Raw genomic sequence first — 22,392 nt, 5'->3', positions numbered from 1 at the left:
AATAGATCGAAGAAACACTGATCGCGAGGGCGGTGGTCCTGCTTATTACATCAAAAACCTAACCCAAAACACAGAAAAACTACTAACAAATCCATCCGAAACGACATACTTGTGAAACAAACACACACACCGATATACATTCAAACACACACACACACACACACACACACACACACACACACACACACACACACACACACACACACACACACACACACACACACACACACACACACACACACACACACACACACACACACACACACACACACACACACACACACACACACACACACACACACATACACACATACACACACACACACACACACCCACACACATGCACACACACACAAACACATACAAACCACACATAAACCTGTCCCAACGGGTGCATGCTGCGATGAAAAAACTAGGGTCCTATCATTCTGTCCGATACTGTACACTACACACTAAAGCTGGCCCTACACGCTGCATTCATGTATGCGGCTACAAATGACAGCTACACATTTTCTTCTGTTCTATTTGTCAAATGTAGCTACACGATGTAGCTATCGTTTGGGACCTTTTCAATCCGTGTATGTTCAGCTGTCATATTGTGGTTGTCAAACATAGTTGGTTGTGTTTATATTATGCGGAGATCACTCCGGTTGTGTTTTTGCCGTGATACACAAAGTTTCTTTTTTTTACAGTGGAAAAATGGAAATAAATCAACTTCTTCCAACTTTAGCGGCTGAAGTGGCTACTCTCATGTTGATACTCATAGAAGAGGAAGACGAAGAACTGCAGCAAGAGGAAAATGCACGGCGCTGCTGGATGACCGATCTATTTCTGGAGAGGGAAAGCGTTTGGACCCGGCTGTTTAGGGCGATAGATGGTGAAGGACCAAACAACCGGCTAGAAAATTTTTTAAATCGGATTGGTCCAAAAATTGAGCGACAAGATACAACGATGCGACCTTCGATCTGCCCGAAGCAACGATTATGCATCGGGCTTCGCTTTTTAGCTTCGGGAGACTCATATGAATCTCTTGCTTTTTTGTTTAGGGTAAGTTTTATGCAATATTTGAACGATATAAAATGATAATAATATGTAAGAAAGGAAAAACGCTAGTGGTAGTGAGAGAGAGAAATAACGATAGCGAGATCAGGAGAACGAGAGCGAACTAGGAACGAGTAGCGAGAGAGAGAACGCGCAGCTTTAAAATCGGGAGCGCGGGTTAAGCGCGAGGAGTTGAATTCGGACCGCGAAGCGAATAACATGTTGTGAACTGAAATCTAAATAAAGCGTTATTTGTCTAAACCGAATAAAAAACTCCGCATTTGGTGTCAGAAGTGGGATGAACATCCAGACAACAGTGGTTTTACGTGTAGCTGTGGGATGAAAATCCAGCAAACAGTGGTTTTACGTGTAGCTTGTGGAATGAACAAGAGGGATTAGAACGTTGAGTAGATTGATCTAAGAAAATCAATTGAAGTGAGGGAAAAGTGATCCCGTGACTAATTGATTTGAGGTGATCAGAGTTAGACTCAAATTTCTGTGGAGTGAAAGTCAGTCAAAGTGAAGGAAAGTGTTCGTTCCTGTGACCGATTGATTTTCGCCAAAAAAGTTGACTGATCAAAAATGGATGAGCTGGAGCAGCGCATTCTTGATCTGTGTGAAGAATTCACGAAGACTGGCCTAGCGAAAAGGTGCCAGCAAAAAGGGTTGCCCTCAACGGGAACCAAAGAGGAAATGGCTAGATCACTAGTGGAAAGTGAAGAAATGCCCAGCGCGGATGATTCTACCATGGATCATTTTCATGACGCGGATGAAAAATCTGAAGCGGCAGCTAGCAGTGCAGCAGCGAAAGTGGAACCGAGCATAGTGCAGCAGCCCTACTCCTTTAGGGACGTGGAAGAGGGAATTGAGGCATTTTGTGCAGATGGCTCAGTAGATTTTGCTGCGTGGCTGACAGATTTTGAGGAAGTTGCGACCATGGCGGGATGGTCAGATGAGCAAAAATATGTGATGTGTCGAAAAAAGTTGGTGGGCACAGCGAGAAGTTTTTTGCTAACGATGCGTGGGGTCTCATCGTTCGGGGCTCTTCGCAAGGCGCTAGTAGCAGAATTCGGAGAAAAAGTGCGTCCGATGGACATTCATCGTCAACTTGCATCACGACGACGGAAAAAAGGGGAATCTGCTTTGGATTTCATTTACTCTATGCAGCGAATTGCCAAACAGATTGACCTTGACGAAGAAAGTGTGTGTGAGTACATTGTTGATGGTATCGCGGAGAGCGAAGCGCAACGCGCGGCATTGTACGAAGCGCGCACGGTGAGAGAGTTGAAAGAAAAAATTGCCTGGCAAGAGCGTGCAGCGCAGAAACAAACACGTGCGGTGAGATCTGCATGGCACGAGCGCGCGGGGCAGAAAGAGAACAAAAGTTTGCCGGTTCAAGACACAATTCCTGTGAAAAATGCAACAAAAGCACGTTGTCTTAATTGTGGTGTGATGGGACATATGGTACGGAATTGTCCAGAACAAAGAAGTGGACCACGGTGTTTTCAGTGCAACGAGTTTGGGCATCGTGCGAATCAGTGTGGGCAAAGGAATAAACAACAACCGGGTACAAGTACAAACCTGATAAACCATGTCCAAGCTGAGCTACCGACAAAAATGGTCCAGTTGGGGGGAAAAAATATAAAAGCGGTTATTGACACAGGCAGCGAAGTGTCGATTGTCCGTCAAGACACATTGCAAGATTTAGGGTGTGTACAACAAAGGATGGAACAATCCATACAACAATTGCGTGGTTTTGGTGGAATCATACAAAAGCCGATAGGCGAATTGGTAACAAACATTGGCATCGATGACGTTGAATACGAAATCGGTTTGCTGGTGGTCTCTCCAAATTCGATGAAGGTTCCAATGCTGGTAGGCATGAATTTTCTTCGAAGTGTTTGTTACGCTATAACCAACGATGGAGTGCAGATTTTTAAGAAAAAAAGTGACAATGAGGAATCGGGTAGCGATCACGAAAGTGCTGTGTATAAGATTGATTGTGAACAAATCCAAGAACTGGAAGTGCCGGAGAAGTTTCGAGACAAGGTACAAGCGCTGAAAAGTCAATACGAAGCTTCAGTGGTAGATAATTACGAAGACAATTGTCCCATACAAATGAAGATAGTGTTGGAAGAAAACGCGTCACCTTTTCGGCATACGCCCCGTCGCTTGCCTTTAATGGAGGAAGAAGCAGTCGAAAACCATGTAGGGGAATGGTTGAGGAAGGGAATTGTTCGTCCATCGACGTCAGACTTTGCAAGTCGCGTTGTGGTAGTGAAAAAGAAAGACGGCACTAGTCGGATTTGTATCGTCTTTCGGAAACTGAATACAATGGTTCTAAAGGATGGGTTTCCAGTTCCATTGTTAGAAGAAGTTTTGGAGCAGCTTCAGAGTGCAAAGGTGTTTACTGTTATGGATTTGGAAAACGGGTTTTTTCATGTGCCGATAGAAGAAGCTAGCCGCAAGTATACCGCATTCGTTACAAAATCGGGATTATTTGAATTTAATCGTGTGCCATTTGGACTATGCAACTCGCCAGCGGTGTTCATAAGGTTTGTGAATTATGTTTTTCAAAATTTGTTAAGAGAGAATGTGTTGCATATTTACATGGACGATATTGTGGTTTGTGGTAGTACGGCTGAGGAGTGTTTAGAAAAAATGGGGAAAGTGTTTGAAGTAGCAGCCCAAAATGGATTAAAAATAAAGTGGAAAAAGTGTCGTTTCCTTCAAACATCGATTGAGTTTTTGGGACATCATATTGAAAACGGATCGATTTGGCCTGGACAAGAAAAAGTTAGTGCGGTGAAAAATTTCCCTATACCGAAAAACATAAGAGCAGTGCAAGCGTTTTTGGGTTTGACGGGATTTTTTAGGAAATTTATAAAAGGATATTCTATTATGGCCAAGCCTCTTACTGACTTGTTGCGGAAGGAGGTAGATTTTAAAATGGGTAGTATAGAGATCGAAGCCTTTAATGATTTGAAAAGTGCGTTAGTGAAAGAACCGGTGCTCAAAATATACGATCGAAATGCTAAAACAGAAGTGCACACGGATGCTTCCATCAAAGGGTTTGGGGCAACAATGTTGCAATGGTTTGATGGAGAGCTGCATCCCGTATATTTTTGGAGCAAGAAGGCAACCGATGCAGAGGCCAAACATCACAGCTATGTGTTGGAAGCAAAGGCTATTTATCTTGCGTTGAAAAAATTCAGGCATTATCTCCTGGGGATAAAGTTCAAGCTTGTGACCGACTGTAATGCATTCAAACAAACATTGAAGAAAGCAGACGTTCCGCGAGAGGTGGTGCAGTGGGTTATTTGCTTGGAGGAGTTTAGTTTTGAGGTGGAACATCGTGCCGGAGACCGATTGAAACACGTCGATTGTCTCAGTCGATATCCACAGTTAACAATGATGGTGACATGTGAAGTGACGGCTCGTGTTAAAAGAAGTCAACAAAGGGACGATTCAATAAAAGCGATAGTTGAAATTCTTAACACCAGACCGTACGAAGATTACAAAATAAAAGGAGAACTTTTATACAAGTGTGTCGAAGGACAAGACCTTTTAGTGATTCCGCGTGATATGGAAAAACAAATAATTTCGGACATTCATAGTGAGGGTCATTTTGGACTATGCAAATCCATGCACGCCATAAAACAACGGTATTTTATACCGCATTTAGAGCGAAAAGTGAAACTGATCCTCAACAGCTGTGTGAAGTGTATCATCCACAATAAGAAGTTAGGACGAAAGGAAGGGTTCCTGCACCCCATTGACAAGGGAGATCAGCCACTGCAAACCCTTCACCTCGATCATGTAGGGCCGATGGACGCCACGGGAAAGCAGTACAAATACGTTTTGACTGTAGTGGATGGTTTTTCCAAGTTCGTCTGGTTGTACCCGACAAAAACGACTGGAGCGGAGGAAACGTTGAGGAAGCTGGAATGCTGGTCGACAATTTTTGGCTATCCGGCTCGTATCGTAACCGACAGGGGCTCAGCTTTCACAGCCAACGCATTTGGTGAGTACGCTAATCGCCATGGTATACAGCACGTCGTTTGTACAACAGGAGTGCCGAGGGGCAACGGTCAAGCGGAGAGAGTGAACCGCACCATGTTATCGGTTTTGACGAAGTTGTCATCGGAAGATCCTGGAAAGTGGTTCAAGGTGGTGCCTTCTGTGCAGCGAGCGATTAACTCTCATATTCACGTAGCAGCTGGAAAGTCGCCATTCGAGTTGATGTTCGGGACAAAGATGAGGACGTCGGAGGTGGAAGACTTGTCGCGGTTACTGGAGGAGGAAGCGTATGATCGTTTTGATTGTGAACGGCAGGAAATGCGAAAAGGAGCGAAGAATGACATTTGTAATGCGCAAAATGTATATAAAAAACATTATGATTTATCACGAAAGCCGGAATATGCGTACGTGGTAGGAGATTTGGTAGCCATCAAAAGAACACAATTTGTAGCCGGAAGAAAGCTTGCTAGCGAATTTTTGGGACCGTATGAAGTTATTAAAATTAATCGTAACGGACGATACAAGGTTAAAAGGGCAGCCAATTGCGAGGGACCGAACATAACAACAACAAGTTGCGACAACATGAAGTTATGGTCGTTTGCCATCAGTAACGACAAAGTATTTTCGGAAGATGAAGCAGAATCGTAAAATGAATAAAATGAATTAGAAGCAAAATCTTCAGGGGCTGAAGATAGGGTAGGACGGCCGAATGTAAGAAAGGAAAAACGCTAGTGGTAGTGAGAGAGAGAAATAACGATAGCGAGATCAGGAGAACGAGAGCGAACTAGGAACGAGTAGCGAGAGAGAGAACGCGCAGCTTTAAAATCGGGAGCGCGGGTTAAGCGCGAGGAGTTGAATTCGGACCGCGAAGCGAATAACATGTTGTGAACTGAAATCTAAATAAAGCGTTATTTGTCTAAACCGAATAAAAAACTCCACATAATATTACCATTTGTTTAGGTTTCTAGCAGTTCCGTATCCCGTATTGTGCGTGATGTTTGTACATACATAATAAATGAATTGAAGGAATACGTTAAGGTATTATTTCACTGATTTAATATGGTAACAATTCCATACTAATACTAGCTGGTATCGCGAAAGAATTGGTTTAAAATTAACAGTCGTTAAAAATTAACCAGAGTCGTTAAAAATTGCTAGAATTTGGCATCGCGAACGCATTGAGTTCATTTGTTAATTTTAACGACTGGTCCTATGCCGCCGTTAAACAAACGACTGTCAAGAGCGTATGCGATACAAATTAACAGTCGTTTAATTATACTGCTCGAATGTTTTCCCCGTGTTTGCCTATATACGATATCGAGCAGTCGTTAACTTTTTTGACGGTCGTTTATTTTAACAGGAATGAACAACAAATGAACTCGGTTAAACCAAAATGAACTTTAAACGACTGTTAAAATGTGTTCATTTATTCGCGATGCCGGCTACTCTCTTCTTACTTATAAGATGACCACTTTATCTAAGCTGTTTGTATATATAGTAATTTTAATTTGGTTTCGTTTTCTGGTGCTCGTGTTATTATAGTCTATTTTTCTAAACCTAATATATTGCCTAAAAACTGCTGTTATACTATTTAACAAATGAACTTGTTGCAATAAACAACTATTCAGGTCATGTCACTAACGTAACCACAGGTTGAGAATATTTCTTTTGGTAATAATAATAATAATAATAATAATAATAATAATAATAATAATAATAATAATAATAATAAATGGGCCTTTTATTGCGTCAGTGCTTGCTACATAAATTAATAACTAATTCTAAATAAGCCACACAAGAACACCCATTATTTTAATTCATTTTTATTATATCTGATCAATTTATCAAATACTTCAAATAAATCTGATTGCTATGCTTGTTAAGGCCAACGAACAGGCGACTGTTCATTTTGAAACAAAGTGATATATCACAGTAATTTAGCGTTTACTTTAAGTTTGCCTCTTTCTACAGCTTGTAAACTGGACGTCTACTTGGTATCAATATAATAAACCTACATAATTGCAATTTCTTATTTCAACATCCCAAATGTGCTTATATATGATTTGTCGCCTACTGAATTTATTATTTTAACTTATTTCGATCCATAATCATCATCAGTAATTCAAAACAATAGACAGTCAGTTTGTATCAGTTCAATCAGTTTTTAATTGAAAGAACAAAATAATTAAAGACACCAGCGAGAAAACTAGTTTTAAAAAAAAAATGTATTCCTTACTCATGGAGTCCTAAACTAGATCTGAACTAATTGCGAACAACAAGCTAGTCGTCAGCTGGCTGGTTCGGTCGATTATTGCTGACAACTGTGACATTGCTGACTGTTACTGCAGTGTGGCTGCGGACGTGGCGGTAGCTGAGCGTGTTGTAAGTTTGGTGTGATTGATTTCGGGGTGACGATTTTGAAAAATTTATCTGTCTGGATTGGATGTTTCTACTATTATTGCTAACATAACCGCATATCCCTTTATGGGCATTAATGTTGTAGGCTAACGTGGACGAGATGATTTGATACTGGTAACTCACCATTGACGCGTAAGCCGAACACGCCGGCATTTGACAACTGGCAAAATCAGAAATCACACGCGAAGGGAACGGCGGGAATGTTTTGTTTTTGTATTTTAAATGTTAGAATAACGTCTAAGTTTTATTGTATAAGTTCATTGTGTACCTCTTTGTTTATTGTGTATTGTGTTGTTTATTGTGTACCTCTTTGTGTACGAAACAAATGAAAGAAAGGAACTTAACACTAATGTTTTAGGTTGTCATACAAACAGAGAGACGTTTTAATACATAGTTTATAACAGTGATAATGGCTAGTATCATTGAATCTGTTCGTAGCGGGAATGTACGGTGCTCACAAGAAATTCTAGGGAAGGCAACACATTTCTCGTGCCCGTTTTTCCAATGTCGCGGTATAGCAACAATTTAAAGCAACTATCTAGTAAGTCACGAAAATGAGTGTCGGGACGTAAGCCACCGCTACAAACGTATTCAATAATATCCGCGAATATGTATGAGTTATTGTAATGATTATAACAAAACGGGGCGGTCCTGGTACAGTCGTCAATTCGAAGGACTCAATAACATATCCGCCATGGGTTCAAACCTAGAACGGACCGTCCCCCCGAAGCTAGGATTGACCGACTACGTGGTAATGAATTAAGTCCCGAAAGCCTGTATAAAGGCCGGCATGTCCGCGTAGGACGTTACGCCAAATAGAAGAAGAAGAACAAAACGTTGTTTAATAATATTTTTTTCAAATAACTTTTCTTTACAGTTGCCATCTACTGCTACAGAATGGTTGAAGATTTCAAAAGGATTCGATGAAAAATGGAATTTTCCTCATGTAATTGGTGCCATTGATGGAAAACATGTCACCTTAAAACAACCAGCTAATAGCGGGAGCCAGTTTTTCAACTATAAAAGCACTTTCAGCATTGTTTTGCTAGGCATAGTGGATGCTAATTCAAATTTTATATTTGCTGACGTCGGTTGCCAGGGTCGAATTTCTGATGGTGGAGTGTTAGCAAACAGTGCTATATACCAGAAACTGGAGCGCCGGGAGCTAAATATACCCGATCCTGAAATTTTACAAATTCCTTACGAGATCGAGGTTCCCTATTTTTTTTTGGGTGATCAAGCGTTTGCATTGAAAGAATATTGTCTCCGGCCTTTTGCTGGAATGCATACCGCAAACTCAATAGAACGCCACTTTAACTACAGGCATTCGCGAGCTCGTCGAACGGTAGAAAACGGTTTTGGCATTGATGTAAAAGTCTGGCGAGTTTTAGCAAAACCAATGGAATTAGAACCACAAGTAGCTGAAAAAATCGTTCTGGCAACAATTCATCTACACAACTTTAGACGTCGGCACTTGCTTTGGAATTATAATACAACTCTTCTTGCACCCACAAGAAATACGGCATCTAGATCCTCTTCCTCTCAAGAGTCTAACGTTGACCCTACTACAATGTTACCTCTTCGACACGTTCCGTTGAGGCCGTCTAGAGTGTTGCAAAACATGCGATTACACTTAGCACGACATTTAAAGTTTAATGATCCATTACCATTTGATTTACCGCAACCGCGCAGAGTTGTGTAATTTTCGGAAGCATATAAACCACCACGTACTAATTAGAATTATGGTATTAAGCGAAAGCAAATTTGTATTTGATTTTTGTGTGCATTGCGAAATCTGTATGAATGTTTCCTATTTTTCCTAACACGTTTTATATTTTCCTTTCGTGGAAATAAAAATCATTTATTTGTGATTTGTAGCATTCTTTATAAATAAAGGCACCGTTTACTTGAGACAAGCCTCGCAAGTCAAAAGCTAACTGTGGTGAACTATATACTAATATTATTTTTTAAAGAATAGTAGAATTCTTTACATGGCAATTAACTCAATGTGTGCATACAATCTGAAAAACCAACAAAGAATAACTGAAACTAATAAAGTTCCTATCGTTATGCTAAACCGATGCAAACAAGAAATGTAAGGCGTACATACAAAATAAATGTCATTATTACTATGAACGATACGAATAAGTTTTTTTTATAAACAGGAATTATCTTAAGCAATACGGCCTTTTTGGACCGTTACTCCTGGACAGTAAAAACAGAAATTTCGGATTTTCACAGTTCATGGAAAATAATTACAAGGCTCAATTCAGTAATTCATAAAATTCATTAATTCCAAAAACACTTAAACTATCTTAACAATATATAATACATAACAATACATAATTCACTTATTCATAAAATTCTTAAATTCCAACAAAAACTTAAACTATGTTAACACTTAAATTTTAAACCTATGCATCGAGGAGGCATGTTGGTCCACATAAAATTGATCAATTTGATCATTCATGACCGTCGTTATGGACCTGATAAGTTTAGCACAGAACTCTGGGTGTTTGTCTTCGAAGGTGGCAACTTGTGCCTCTACAAAGTTGCCCAGAGCCCTGGCTTTTGAACAAGGTGCAGCAGCAGTAGCAGTATTAGCAATGCTTTGAATGGCTGTCAAGCATTCGCTAATCTGACTTGATCGAGTCGTTTCGCTAAACTTTCTTTTGCGTCCTTTGGACGCTGTGCGACCCTCTAGCATGCCACTATAGGAGCCAGTGGAGGATGTTGTGGCAGTTGTCGTGGCTGTTGTTGAGGCAGTTGAACTGCATGAAGCGGTGGTTGCAGGAGCGGTCGAGATAACAACAGGTTCCCGAGAAGTTCCTTCAAGATTTGCCTGACATGAGAACAGAAACGCTATATTAATTCATTCCTCCACAAAACGATACATAAACACTATCTACTTACAGTATTGATTGTACGACGTGGAGCTGTCGTTTCATGTAAAAACGACATATGCTCGTAGGCATACCAAACCTCCTTCAATAGCTCGCTGGAACCTGAATATTTATACAATAGAAACGATCTTAACAAATATGAAGTAATAAAATAGCAAAATTTTCTGACCGGAACCTGTTGTCTGACTCAAAGCGATCTCCTTTTTAGTCCGCCGGTAGGAATTCATTAAATTCCTCCATTTAGCATGAACGCACTGATGATCCTCCTCCAGCACGGATGGTATCTGTTGCCAGGCTTGATGCCTTATTTCGGTGTTTTTATACTGGCGATCAGTATCTAACCAGATGCACGGATAAGTTTTTACCAAATTAATCAATTCGATGACTTTTTCCTCATCTTGAATAGGCTAAAATAATAAAACAACCAATAATTTAGTGTGTCATTCTATGAGAAAAGGTGTAACTTACATTTTTATTCGATTTTTGGACGGTTTTAGCTCCTTCCATTGTTAAGTGCTGGAGTGGTTGACTGCTAATCGAAAATGTCCGCCTGAAAACTTCCAAGGAATCTCCAAACACAATACCAACACATCCCCACATAATGTATCCAACATTTTTGTTTTCGTATACGTTTATTTAAGCCTCATTTTATTCTCAATATTATTATTGCCCTCAAATAAAACATTACATAAATATATTTTTAATAATTTGTATTTATTTTATCAGTAGCTTAAATAAGCACGTAATTTTAATTTTATTTTACTCAAATTTAAAAATTGAATTCGATGATCATCCCTCCCTTCAACACTTGAAACAGTAATGTAAACATAGCAGGTGGAATTTACGTCACTTGTCGCCGCTCGTAACCCGCATACATCGGGTTACGAGCGGCGACGAGCTGACAGATCGAGAACAATGGAAATTTGTAGCTGTCATTTGTAGCCGCATACATGAATGCAGCGTGTAGGGCCAGCTTAAAATCCAACCTCGTCCTGTTCAATTCCACGGCCGAAGCCGAAGCGAGCCTCCAATATTGTTAATTAAGAAGGAAATAAATGGAACCAGACAATGCCTCGCTTACTCCACCTGTCGATTAGCGCAGCAAAACTCTCAGCACCGCTATCTGATCTGAAAAGAGTTATCTGGACGTGGAGTGAACGCGCCCACGATTTGTTCGGTTTTTTATGACTTCGTAAATGTTGGACTGGTAGTGGGTGTAAATGTGTCACCCCCCTTACTTTTTTCCTCCAACCCTGTACCTGTCTCTTTTGAAAAAAGCTTGATATTTCACGATTTATAGTATTGAAAATCTCGAAATGACCACGATTTCTTATTGGAAATAAGTGTACACTGTACACTGAACAAAAATGGAATTCCTCGTTATGCGAGATTTTACTTGTTGAGATTTGCGAGATTTGCGTTATGCGAAAAATTATAAGAAGTACTCGTTATGAGCGGTTCCGCTGTATATGATAGTGATGCACGGGTCGACCTGAACCTATCGGGTCAGACCCTTCCGGAAGCGACCCGGAGTCGTCTGGGTCGACCCGAAAGGTACTAGTCGGTTCTTATTCTTATCGACCCGAACTCGCTACAAACACGGGTTGGACTGGCTTGACCCAGTCTAAACTCGCTGCACCAATGGGCCGGAGTTGCTTATTCTTTCTCGCACCTACTGAACATTTGAGTCGCCCGGACTCGTTGCACACGGCGCAGAATTTGATTCCGACTTCGTCCTATCGCACTGGCTGCACACCCGGCTCCGAGTCGGATCGTGAAATTAATCGTATGACCCACCACTAGTATATTATAGTAGTTTATTACATTTCAGTTTCCCTTTTCCGCTCAGTTCTGGAATCTGCCGAAATTATAAGGGGCTCTTGATATAGGTCAATTTATGATGCTGCATTTATGCTACTCTATACATTGGAGTTAAATTATTTACACTTATCAGTCCCGTGTGTATCTTTCCTACACGGTTCGTTTTTGGCCACACATGAGCATAGAGATGGCCGTGGACGTCACGACTAGTGTTGAGCGGAGCGATTGAGGTACCTCTTTTGCTCTTGACCCTTCTTATTGTGCGCGCTCCCGCACTGCCCACAGGAAAAAGAGGCAGCTCCACACGGAGCGCTGCACACAGGAGCGATTGTGCGATGCGCTCCCAGGAGCAAAATTTCGCACTTTACTGAGCGCTGCACGCAGCAGCGATTGTGCGATGCGCTTCCAGAGCGATGTTTCGCACCTCACGGAGCGCTGCACGCAGGAGCTAGAAGATGTGCGCTTGAAAGCTTCGCACAGAAAATGGCTTTAACTTGCGGAATGTGAGCGGATTACCATTACCATGTATCATGAGCAACCAAACCAGCATGTCATCGACAAAACAAACCTGCATCTGGTTGGAACGAAATGATGACGGTGGGGTACGTGGAGAACGTTGTCATCGACTGCCTGCTAAATGCAGTCAACTATATGGTTCAATAAGCGGAGTTGCGGCACTATTATCAGCGGCCGTACCATCGTCTCCGAAAGACGCGGTGTTTAATTAGCTAGAATTTATAAAGGATTTATTTTAGATATGTTAAAGATATTACTTACTTATGTAAGGCCGAGTGGAAGCAGGATGAACCAACTGCAGAACAACGAGAAGCAGCTCGGAACGATACAGTTGTAGACAGCTTTGATGCACATGGGGTTGCGGAATTCATTAGTTGTTCGGATAACCACGCCAAGTAATTGATTTCCTCTGGCTACAACGTCATCGATATGCTGTTTAAAGTTCAAAAAAGAGGCAAGCAGAAAGGCCAGGTCTTTGGCATGATTTTGTCGATTAACTGCAGTGCCGTCCATGAAGAAGGTCCCAGTGACTGGGCTCCTGCATCGACTAAAAGACACACAGTAGCATTTCTCGATGTAGATAGTCAGTCCGTTACGCTTGCACCACAAACAGAAAATTTCAATGCAATCTTGCAGGAATGTACAATCACCTGTGTTGTGAATAGGCGCAAAAATTTTTGCGTTGTCGGCAAACAGAATGATACTGTCGGGAGGTAAAGCGAGGGTAACATCGTTGATGAACAATATGAAGAGAAGCGGGCCAATATTGCTTCCTTGTGGCACACCAGAGCTGCTGACTATTTCTTTTGACATGTGATTATCAATTTTCACAATGTATGTGCGATTAATTAGGTAAGACTTAAGCCACTGTACGAGCGAGCTGGGAAATCCTAGCTTATCGAGTTTAGCGAGAAGAATTGCGTGCGGGAGAGTCGAATGTTGCTTTCAGATCTGTATAAATTGCATCGACTTGAGCTCCGGCATCAATTTGACTAGTGCAATAGGTTACAAATTCAACCAGGTTCGTGGTAGTCGACTTTTTTGGCACGAATCCATGTTGATACGGGCTTAGGTAGCTGCGGCATGCATGTAGCAGATTTTTGTATATCACTAGTTCGAACACCTTAGCAATGGCACACAAAGATGTAATACTCCGGTAGTTGATGGCATCTGCCCTGTCGCCCTTTTTGTAAATAGGAACCATCCAAGATTTCCTCCATGTTTTGGGAAAGTAGCCAGCCATTGGCTAGCGATGCATTGAACAATTTTGCAAGGATAGGCTAGGGCAGATAAAACGATCTCACTGTCGATGAAAGGAGTGCTCATGTTAATTGCGCCAGCCGGAGTGTTGACGAGAGCAGCATCAATGGTATCGGTATCATTCATGGCCGGTGAAAAGCAATCTGCGAAGCGATCCGCGAAGAAATTGCACATTTCATTAGTGTTGGCACTTGTTGCTCCTTTGTACGTAATGGATTTCGGTGTATGCGTGGATTTTGTTTTGCTGTTGTTGAAGCGCCAAAACGAGTCAGGCCACCTGCAGAGGTTACGTTGAATTTTATTCAAATATCTACCATATCGAAACCTGTTATAGCTGCAGTATAAAGAGTGCGTGTCAAAGTAGATCGAGCGAGATCTTTGGCAGCGGCGCGTTTGGTAGTGACGATAAGCAGCTATTTTTACACGTTTGAGTCGTTTGAGTGTGCGGTCCGCCCAGGGGGGGTTAGGTTTAGGACGCTGAACTGGGACGCATACAACAAAGGCTTGCAGCATAAAGGACGAGAATGAACATACTGCTTCGTCAAGTGAAAGTGAAAAATTGGAACAATGAAAGCTATTGTTAAACATTGGGCCTCATCGCGAACGAAAGTCGATAACAGAGTGGATAATTTAGCCGATCGGTTAGCAAAATTCCAATGTTATCCAATTGCGTTTTCTCAATCAGAATCTTCGCTAACCGATCGGTTTGGCAGTGGAGTGGAATGGTGTTTGCCGCCATAGCAACGTGGTTAAAAAGTCGAGCAGTGGAATATGCAGTTGAAAACTTCATATAAAAAAACCATTGCAGTCGGATAGCCATATCTACTGCTCTACCCCAGTTGATATAACAGTGGAAAACTAAATAATATTAAAAACCATGTTTCACAGCTCGCAAAAAAGGATGTTTTATCGCTGTTTGAATTATTTAAGATGTTTTATCACTCGATTTAGCTAAAATAATAGTTTTTAGAAAATATAAATTTCCCTGTTTTTTAATAAATAATCAAAACACATAAATTTAGATTTATAACAGGTATCTAGTTTTTATAGTTCAAGCTAAGAAATAAGAAACCAAAAAAAAAATCCTTTTCTGCAAATCCTTCTCTTTTATCCAACCTTATTTTATGGCCTTATGGCATGTTAGAATCGGTTCCGACACGTAAATGCAACGAGATTGGGAAGACCAGTATTATCACTAGGTACAAGAAATTATAAGCAACTCATATCCGTTGGAGCGGCGAGTTCCGGTCGGAATCGTTTGCGTTGTTTTGCACCTATCGAAGGTGTTGTGCCTATTTGTACCTTCCGGACTATCCCCAAAAACTCAGGGTCGCTTATGGAAGGGTACAGCCCGGGAGTGTTCGGATTGACACACACATCGCTATGTTCCACGCCTCGTGACAAACGTGTCACCCAATGAATTTTTTTGTTCATCCATTTAAACGAATATGTACACTTGAATAGCTTCTCTTCTGAATCACATACATTACAATTTTAACCTAGTTATTTTATTTTTATCAAATTTGACGCAATCATCATCGTACGTGTGGAACCACACTCATTGTCGTATCAAGCTCGCCAGTCTTCAGTGGACGGTCCTTGTTCAAGGCATGGAAACGATCGTCCCAGGTGTTGTGTAGGGAGAGGGGGTGGGGGGAGATTTCATCTCTTGGCTTTGAATCAAATACACTTTAATTTTTTTCTTGGGGGAGTGGGGGGTATTGGTCGGAATCCCTCATATATGGGCCCCTGTAGTCTTTGAGTCTCTTCGTCCATGGAGCCTCTATCGTTCATGGAGGTCCACGATGAGACTACTGTACACACCATATATGCTGGACTTTATATCCACGGAGCCTCCTGCGGCCAATCAGTCCGCTTACGGTTAAATCCGCAATTGCGGAGAGGGCGTAGTAGGTTTAAATTTAAGTGGCCAGATGACTTGGAGGCGTCAGTCATTAAGGCCAGGATAATAGACTGGCGAGGGCGAGAGACCATGAGCGGTTTCGGACACTCCTTATTGCACGGAATAAGTGTACCGCGTTGTTTCAATATATTTTTGCACGAGGGCGTAAAATACGGACGTTCACGGATCCAACGTTCGCGGTGGCTGGAGTTGATGGACGCACATGGTACATGGCACAGGACAAGGGTCAGCGAGGGCGACAAGTTCAGAAAGGATTCAAACCTCGTGTTCCAGTTCATACGATTTTGTTTCAACTAGACTTGTTCAGCCAACAACCCGTTTTACACTTTACCCGGATTGTTTGAATAGGCCTACAGTCAGTACTGTCTAAGGCCTGGTGTGGATTCTTCACTAGATGGTCCGTAAATAAGCAAAATTTACTATTTTATTCATTCCGCAAAACAACACCTCTAAATCTAAACAAAAGTGTGATTGACAGATAGGCAAAATCAATGGCTACTCGAATCGGAAAGAGTTATCCACCGGTGGAGAAATTATCCACCAGTGGAGAAAATTATCCACCGGCGGAAAATAAATTCCACCGGTGGATTCGAGCAAATTAACCGATCGGATAAATTTTATCGACTTTCGTTCGCGATGAGGCCCATTGATATCATGTCGTTCAGTTTCACATAGTCAGCTTTAGCAAAGTTATAACGATAAAATGCGGTTGTCGTCGAGTTTTGTCGAGTCGTCGAATTGCGTCGGGTCGACGAGTTAATACGTATATTGAAGTCTAACGCCGGATGGTCAAGAGGTACAAGCGGAACAACACTTGGAAAGACAGGCGAACACAATTTAGCTGCAGCATTGTTAGCGTAGAGCAGGTCAAGCATGCGTCCGTGCGAATTATTGATGGGATTAAGTTGCACTAATCCGTCAAATTTAAATCCATCCACAAAGGTGTTGTTGGCCAGTGAGCGCGCAGTTGGTTCATAGTGCGTGATTGATGAGTATGCTGGCGAGGACGAAGGATCAGCTGTGGACCAGCTTATGCTAGGCTGATTGAAATCGCCAATAACAAACAGCAGATCCGAAGGCTTGAGTGTGAGAATGAAGCCGCTGATACAATCATGTAGAGAGCGAAGAGTCGATATCTCGGAGCTAAGCTGCGGTGGAATGTATACTACCATGACGTACAGATGTGCGTTATTGCAGGCGACGCGCACACAAATATACTCGAGAGAACGATCACGGGAGGGTAATTCTATCGACTCGTATGCGTTTGAAACGGCTAGCAAAACACCACCACCGCGAGAGCCAGAGCCGCTGAGAGAGCGATCACAGCGGTAAACAGAGAAGTTGTTGTTGAAGAGAAGAGCAAATGGAATGTTGTCAACAAGGCAAGTTTCCGTGAGGGCGATGAGGTCGAAGTCAGCCTCCGATACAGCTAGGTGAAATTCTTTTGTTTTAGTACGCAAACCTCTAACGTTTTGATAATAGCAGCTTAAATACTCAGCGGTAGCGTTGTCATTGTGGCGGTTGGATAAAGCGGGTATACGGTAAGTCAATTGAGCTGCGTTGTCAGAGCATGAGGCTTGGCGTGTTTGTTGCGTGCAATGAGCGGAACTTCGTCTAGTTGAGAAAAAAACGATCGATTGTAGACTGGTGCAGCTGCGGAGATGAAGCGCGGTGGTTTTGGGGCGGTCCAGAAACAAGTGTTGAGTGGGGTGCTTCCAAGGTATCATTCACCGGGGGGTGACACTGTTGTGATGATGTTGTTTCAGGACCAGGTGGAGTAGGTGTGCGTGCAGATAAACGGTGAGTCGTTGTTGGTGTGCGTGTGGTGTAGCGGTGTTCAGTACTAGTAGCTGGTGTGCGTGTTGTAAAGCGGTTTCGGGTGGCTGTAGGAGATGAGGTTTGGTGGTCGTGTTGACGGGATGGAAAAAACTCACGTACACCGATACCGACGGGTCAGGTGGATGGTGTGAGTGCCGCATCTCGAAGGATAGCCGGGACTCTCACTTTGAATGAAAGCCAATTCATGCTGTCCACACTAACCCCTCTTCTCAGCAGGCAATGCGCTATAACGTCATCGGTGGCTAAGCGACGCTTTACAGAAGCGAACACTTGTTCCACAGTGACGGCTGTTGATAAGCGGGATAGGCGGATCCAGATCCTATCTGTGAATGGCTCACGAGGTGGAGCTTGCAGCGGTGATGATAACGGATCGGTTCCCACCAGTTCAATACTGCGTCAATCAGCTCGGGGGGCAATTTGCAACAGCCGCGGTGGAACGTAGCGATTTCCTCGTTGCTTGATCCTTTTGATCACTTTTTCACCGGACGCTAGAGATTGCATTCCTCTTGCATCACACGTGGCGGCGAGACGTGTCGTCACGCGATTGGTCGAGAGAGATTATAGGATCAACGCGTTCGATTTCGTGTGCGAATTTGGCTTATAGAATGAATGCATTCTCAGGTGTGCGAATGCGTCAACGTCGACTTCTTTCTCTGTTCGAGTGGACCGTTTTATCGGTCACCAGCTACCACCAGCAGGATCATCGATCCAAGGACACCTGCAACTATGCCGAAATTTGATGAAAAGGAAAATTATGTTGGTTAAGCAGAAGTTTAGTTTTTTTTCGGGCAGCACCGACTGTCGATTAGCAGCTCCGGGCGGGTTCAGACGGCTTCAGATAACTCCGGTCGGAACCGTTGGTTTGATATAGCCTGAATCGGAACCAGAGTAGCAATCTTCGGAAACGGTGTGGAGCCGTGAGTGCGAGATCGCGAACCTGTCTCTAGCATCAACACCGTGCCAGTGTTTTAGGGTGTCGGTGTACACGCATAGGCCGTTTCGCATGTTATGTTTCGCACAGCAAATCCGTCCATGTTGATAGCCCAGTACCCTCCACGGAAGCAGTGACAACGATTGGCCAGTGTCCTGCATCCGTCCACGAAAGCTGTTGCAGAGGATGTAACGGACGCAGGGTCACCAGTGCCTCACCTATTAAAATGTATTAAAATTAATGAATAGAAACTACAAAAAAGTAGTCGCGCCTTCAGCTGGCGATTTATATGCTACCATATTTTCAAGCTGCGCCATCAATTGTATTGGTTGCCGGTGCTCTTAGCGGTGCGTATAGCGTCAGGACGTCAACAACACAGCACAATCAGTAATCAATAAACTTAACTTTATTTATTTTCCTTGCCTGACGCCTGTTCGATGACGCTCCTCCGATGACACAGAAAATCGCTCACACACGATCATTTTTTTTCTCTTTTGTTCACTTTTCCTGCAACACGTACAAACTTTAAAATCATTAGAGGCACAAAAAAACACGTAAATATCCAATGTTTTTTGTGACTTAGACGCAAAAGCAACTTGATGGATCATCCACTTTGTAAACATAACCTCCATCTAAGTTCGCTGGCTGAAAATACACACACACATTCAGACGGTACGTCGCAACATGCCGTTTGGTGCTGTTTCACACACACAGCTGCATTTCACTTGCGCTCTTCCGTGTTTCTACATGCTTCTCCATGCCTTTCTACACCCCTAGCCATAGTATTAAACGTCAATTGCTAGCCGGGAAATGAATGTAAGTAGCAGAAGTCTAGGTTTGACAGTTGCCTTGTTCGGTTCTTTTGTTTACAGTTTGTATCAGATGTTGCATCCGATTCATGAATTTTGGATTTTTTTAACCCTAAATCCTCTTTGAAACGATATTTTTTATGATTTTTCAAGAGTATGAATGCCACACTCCAATAAAAAAAACAAAAATTCATGTGGTAATATGAAGAAATTGGCGCAACGAAAACAGTAAATTGTCAGAAAAACCCTTGTGTTCGGTAGGAATTTTCGCTGGAAGAACACATGTCAACAAATTCTAAATGCAATTAATTAATTTAAGAAAAACGATTAAAGCACTACACTGTGCGTGTGGAAATGAACGAGGCAACTGTCAAATTCAGGATCTGTTCAGGCTTAGGCACGGAAGCCCTGCCAGTTGATTCGTGTTTAACGAAACACGAAGATCATTCGTTGAGTTTGGAGCATTCGGGCACGATCGATTAGTTTATAAGTATAAGTGAATTGCGTGAAATAAACTCTCTTCTAATTGTGCAATACAAGGAACAACACCCGGTAATTATAAAACGCTAGAAAAAGTTACACCGAAACGCGAAAGAACATTATCCGAAATCGTAAGATTGATCAGGATCTTTGTGCATCGTTGAGCTTTGTGTATTAGTGCAAAAAAGTGCTATGCACCTGTACCCTACATAGACTTTGATTGTAACAACCGGAAAAATGGTCTAGTACATTGTAAATGCATATTTGGATAGCCTAAAAAAAAGAATTTGTCATTTGTAGTTTTATACTTTTAGAGCAGAGTTAGCACTTCATTTGTTTGCTCAATCATGTACACGAGAAGTGAAAGCCACGACACAAAGTTTGTGTGAATTCCTGTTTCACAGATACATAAAAATAGCCTGAAATCCAAGTGTCCGATAATGAATATCCTGTACTTGCTTATTTATAGACTTGTCGTCCTTGCAACCCAACTAGCCAGGTCGAACTCCAGCTTCTAATAAAGGCTGAAAACAATCATCAGGGTGCATTTTGCGGAAGTGATATTCCACCAAATACTGATTCAGGTGCGTAATGCGGTTTGTGCCTGTTTTTTGAGGAAATCTTTAAGCCAACGCCATAGATTTTCGACTTTTTACGTATGAATGAACTTATTGTCGGGAGGAACGAAATTTTTGGAATGGTTTACCATGCCATGGCTGTACCCAACCTCGGCTAACGAAACATATCCTCCCCAAGAGTCGGTTAGGATTGTTGTGCCATCATCTACGTTGTCGCATATTAACCGAGTCAACGTATCAGCGTTTCGATGCTCTACTCGCTGCAAAAATATTTCGTTCGTCTCCCGATAAATTCCACCAACCAACCACTCTTTGTCAGTGCGAGTGAGCCGTCTACGGTTGTAGTTTCGTGAGATTATTTTCGTCTCATCGATTTCGACTGTCTTGCCCGGGCCGCCAATTTTTGATGGCGCCAGCATTGCGACAACATCGAAAAGGAGGAGACGTATATTACGGAAATGGTTAATTACCGTTATCTTGCTGAGCTGCAGCTGCTTCACCACTTTTGCCACGCTGACATTCATACTCCACAGGTACAGCAACAGGACCTCCTGCATCAGTGTAAGTCTGGATCCTTCAAAGAAAGATCCAGCACGGACACTGACTTCCGCGTTTTTGCACTTACGTCCTGTGCACACCCACTTGCAGCGATCCTTCGTCCCCTTTACGTTTTTACGCAGCCGCATCGGCTGCTCTCACTTCCGGCACAGCTGAACAGCCTGCAATAGCTTATGGTCTATAAGCCATTCGACTGCTGCAACAGGCTCATGCAGCTTAAGCACCAGTGATGCAAACGTTTCGGACGCCCTAAAATTGATAGAATAAAGTTGAAAAATTATCACAGCTTGTTGGTACATTACTCTTAATGTTCACCCTTTGGCTTCTGATATGGCGCAACAACCACAGTAAGATAGGGCATCAAACATTATCAAACAATTACCAACACGATAATGCAACCAATTCAATTAAAAAAAAAGTTTAACCGATATTTTAAACTGGAAAATAATATTAAGTGGAAACACACTGTAACCATAAAACCATAATTAATGTGGAAAGTCTTAAGCCAAACCTTGGGAATGGGGAATAATAATATTCTATTATTATTCGCCGCCAAATTTTACTGAAGGGTTAACATTTTCAGGCGGTCCTATATGAACTGGATATTAGATATTAGAATCGAGATCGTAACAGGGTCGGGAATGAACAGTGATATAGCCTCGGGCCGTAGTTGGAAGACCTCTGCTCTATATTATCTTAAATTTGCATTTTTTTACTAAGCGAAAGTGTAAAGCCAAATGCATTGGAGCCCCTCAAAATGAGTTCCCATGATGACAAATGTTTCACTTAACCATCAATTATCAATGCTCAACAAATATATCTCTTATTATTTTGCGTAACAACCATTGTCAAGGCCAATTAAGGCCTGCCTTTTATAGCATAAATTGGTTGGACTATCGGTGGGTTATTGGCTACCCGCAGCAGGGGGGCTCGGTTTATATGGGACTTGAACCCATAATGAGCATGTTGTAAATACCTCGCTTAAAATTTTGCATAACAAGCAATATCATTTGTGTTTTTGATACATGTTTTTGGTGCAGATGTGCACCAATATGTGTTTTTGGTGCAGATATTGTGTGAGATATTGACGAATGTTTCTAGCGCGTTTTTTTTTCTGAACCTACTTGCTGATGAAGGCGAAATATTACCCAACCTACTGCTGTTTACATATATCGGTTTTAAGTGTGTGGTAGAATTCTTTTGCAACTCAATTTATCAATAGAAAATCAATCAACACTCAACATCAATATAATCAACAGAAATGGCCCAGGTGAAAAAATAAAGCGGCTGATTC

The 22,392-nt window shown here is 42.1% G+C and overlaps 1 protein-coding gene and 2 long non-coding RNA genes across 3 annotated transcripts in view; 1 reads left to right on the top strand and 2 right to left on the bottom strand.

Moving 5' to 3' along the window:
- The window catches only part of LOC133392901 (uncharacterized), a 590,816-nt gene that overhangs the window by 292,648 nt on the left and 275,776 nt on the right, over positions 1-22,392 (bottom strand). The gene's annotated exons all lie outside the window — the stretch shown is intronic.
- LOC133393292 (uncharacterized) lies at positions 464-6,090 on the top strand. Its single transcript, XR_009766075.1, has 2 exons — positions 464-1,047; positions 6,022-6,090. It is a non-coding gene; the product is annotated as an uncharacterized LOC133393292 (long non-coding RNA).
- On the bottom strand, positions 9,907-11,369 carry LOC133393291 (uncharacterized). The gene is made up of 3 exons (XR_009766074.1): positions 10,552-11,369; positions 10,393-10,484; positions 9,907-10,321 (listed from the first exon to the last, which is right to left on the bottom strand). It is a non-coding gene; the product is annotated as an uncharacterized LOC133393291 (long non-coding RNA).

The sequence above is a fragment of the Anopheles gambiae genome, chromosome 3 (assembly GCF_943734735.2).
Source record: "Anopheles gambiae chromosome 3, idAnoGambNW_F1_1, whole genome shotgun sequence".
Lineage (NCBI taxonomy): Eukaryota > Metazoa > Arthropoda > Insecta > Diptera > Culicidae > Anopheles > Anopheles gambiae.
This window is presented reverse-complemented; position numbering and strand designations above follow the sequence as displayed.